At 40.2% G+C, this 3,359-nt stretch overlaps 1 long non-coding RNA gene across 1 annotated transcript; it reads left to right on the forward strand.

The window, feature by feature from the left end:
• Positions 1–213: 213 nt before the first annotated feature.
• LOC133625954 (uncharacterized) lies at positions 214–1,796 on the forward strand. Its single transcript, XR_009819190.1, has 3 exons — positions 214–289; positions 505–601; positions 1,668–1,796. It is a non-coding gene; the product is annotated as an uncharacterized LOC133625954 (long non-coding RNA).
• The last annotated feature ends 1,563 nt before the right edge of the window (positions 1,797–3,359 follow it).

Below are 3,359 nucleotides of genomic sequence, written 5' to 3' on the forward strand. Positions count from 1 at the left end.
ACAAACAAACAAACAAACAACCCCAAACAACACGCAACACCAAAGCACCCCAAGCCTTTTTTTTTTCTTGTTTTTCGCCTTTTTTAAAAGCCTCCTTAAGAAATAAAATAAAACAAACAACAATAAAAAAAAGCAAATCACGCGTCATTATTTTTTTTTTTAAGGTAAATTTATCCTTAGCTGTGGAAGAAACACAGACTCTGCTGCCTCTGTGGAAAGGATGCCGAGAGAAAGAGATGTGGACAAAAGCGAGCTAAAAATAAGCCGTTAACATCACCTCTGTAACCAGGTACCAACTGGGAATCTCCGCCCTTCTCCCCTTCTCTCTAAAAGCGGTACCTGCAGTTTGTCAGGTCTCCAGATGGGCTGGAGGATGCATTTGCTGTAAGATGGGCCATTTTGGCAGGTATTGGGAGTGAAAAAGAAACAGCTGGTAAAAATGAGCTGGGAAGCTGCCTCCACCAATTTCCCGCAAATCCCCCCCCTTCCTTTTTTTTCTTTTAGGGGTTAAAAAACAGAGTGGTTCCCCAGCAAGTACCTAAAGGAATAACCCAGCGGTTTGCTCTCCTATTTTGAGCTGTTGGCCCCTTTTCGTTTATAGGTAGGCTTGTGCGCGTGTGTCTTTCGGCGTTTTGTTTCTCGAAAATAGCTACAAGTTACTTGTTATTTATTTTAAAGATGTAAAACCTCTGAATTTTGGCGATTTTTGAGAGTGAACGCTCCCCTCTCTCCTGGCAATTAAAATAGGTTATGGATTTGACTTGGGCAGCGTGTTTCAATTTTAAGGGAGAGGTGCCTGAAATCAAGAATGCCTTTGTAATTATTTTTATTTTTATTTAATTTTTTAAAGACTTTAATATTTTAGTATTAAAGTCATGTAGGAAGAAGACCTTTCTCCTCCGTGCTCGTTTATGCTGTAGCCTTCCCTTGGCAACTCCAAACCGGAGGGAAACAGGCGTGGGGGCTTTTTTTTTGCTTTTTTTTTTTTTTTTTTTGAGGGATGTTTGTCACGGTACAACCATTATTCCAAGGAGCCGGCGATGTTTTCATTCACCGCCCTGTTTTCAAGGCTTCTTTTCTTCATATTGCAGCCAGCTTAACTTGGGACTCCGGAGCAGAAATAAGGAAGGGGAGGTGGAGGGTGGGTGTGGGGTGGCCGGGGGGGGGGGGGGGGGGGGGGGCGGGGTGTGGAGGAAATCAAGATAAAATAATAGTAAAAAATAAAGTAACCTTTTTCCTTCCATCCCCATTACTCTCGAACTAAGCTGCTCCCCAAGCAAGGCTCCACTTGTCCTGCCTAGTTGCTGGGGGGAAACTATCCCTTGTCCCGTCGACACGTTTAAGAATCATTTTAATCTGTAGGAACTTTGAAACAAAGCTGGTTTCCAGAGGAAATTTCCACTCTTGCTGCCGCCTCGCACCAGAGGGCGCCGGGGGCCTTCCCGGGCTGCTGCTGGAAATTAACTCCTCGGGGTCTCTTCTTAAAGTCTTTTTTAATCTAACCTTTTCTTTTAAAATGTACACGATTTTGTTTGTCTGTTTATTTTTAACTGTAAAATGCAGGTTTTCTTTTTGTGTTATTTTGAGTTTGTGGTGGGTTTTTTTGTCTTTTTAAACTTTTTTTTTTTTTTTTTTTTTTTTACCGCCCTTCTGTTGCCCTTTCCCAGCTCTGCAACGGCTTCACCCTCCCGCAACAGCCCCCTGAGGAGTCTCAAGAGATTTACAGCTTCTCCCTGTCTCTGCTAACTTACTTCTAATTAAGTTACTGAATCACGTTTGCGTGACATTACCATGTTTTCCCTCGTAATTGTCTGGGATAAAAGTTTGTTTGGCGGTGTTTAAGTCTAAAGGGTCACTTAGGGCTCTTCAAGTAGAATAAGACTGAGGCATGGCAGCGGAGGAGAGCGAGTAAAAGGCTCGAACCGATTCCACTTTAACACCTGGAGCATTTAGCTTTGTGCGGAAGGGTTGTGAAGCCAACTCCCATCCCACCTTCCAAGTGTGCTAAGCCAATTCTGCCCCCCCCCCCCCCCCGTCCAGTATTAATGCTATAAGAGCAAAGTTTTTTTACACTGAGACCTAAGGAAATTCCAGTTTAGGTTTCCCATGGCAACTGTCCCAGGGGCACATAGCAAAGACATCATTTTTATGCCTGATGTGTTTCTATGTCTTAATGACTGTCTGTTGCTGTTGTTATATCCTTACTTTTTGGACCTATAAACTGGCATATGCACAACTGCACACGGAAAAGATTGCTTGGTGTCTCGTATGGAGTACCTCCCTGTTTTTAAATTGATGAGAAGGAAGTATCACGCTAGTGAAGTTTGCCACAGTTCCAAGAGTAGCACAAGAACAAGCAACCTCAGCCCAAACAGCAAATACTTCAGGAAATCATATAAGTCTTTACCAGTAACAGGGGATTATAAACCCTAAACTTCAGCGAGAACATTTCTTATGTTTATCTGTATATGTAAATATTGTTGCTCACCTACTGAGACACAGTTTTCATGGTAATGTAGTTTGATTATTCATAGAAAAAATAAAAAATTCGGGAAGGCAATCTGGAAGGTTTGTTTCAGTGTAGCTTGTTTTATGTGTACATCGTAAGTGTGTATATATCCATATTTATATAAAAGTACCAACAGAAGTTATAACAAAGAGCAGGTGGGCAAATCTTTATTACTTTATTTTTTTTATAGCAGTCTGTTTCCAAACATAATACTCCAGATTCCTATGAGCAGTTGACTCCTCCAGTATTCATTTCTGCTCTAATATTTAGGAAACAATTTAGCTGGTTATACTATACACCTTCCCCTTACTTGCTGAAATAGGCTCATCTGAAAACTGCAATGCAAGTATTTCAGAAAGTGCTTGCTACTTCAATAGCAAAGAGAAATGAAGATGCAAGCTTGAATGTTGATATTGTGTGATGCCTGTTCCAATATGATGCATGCTAGCTATCACATTAAAAATGCTCAGAGCTTTTAATATAACTTTAGGAAGAATATAAAGATGTTTTCTCCATGATCAACATATTTATGCTACATTTAGCAATAGCAAGCTTGATAAGAAGCCATCTATGTGGGCTCTGGACATATGCACAAAATGTTGCTTCCAACGAAGCTTATAATTATCAATAAAAGGTCAGGAAAAAAAAAAGAAAGCTGAAGAACTTATTACTGTTATTATTTCCATCTGAAATTTGGGAGAAAATAGTTTTTATACTAGCCAATGCTTAAGTTTCTACAAAAGTATTTGCTCAAGGAAGCAACTGAAAAATCACCTTTGTCCTAGCTCAGTGGTTTCATTGCTAGTCTACTTTTCCTTTAGTTTTCTTTAAATATATGAAACTACAGAAT

Source organism: Colius striatus, chromosome 1 (assembly GCF_028858725.1).
Source record: "Colius striatus isolate bColStr4 chromosome 1, bColStr4.1.hap1, whole genome shotgun sequence".
Lineage (NCBI taxonomy): Eukaryota > Metazoa > Chordata > Aves > Coliiformes > Coliidae > Colius > Colius striatus.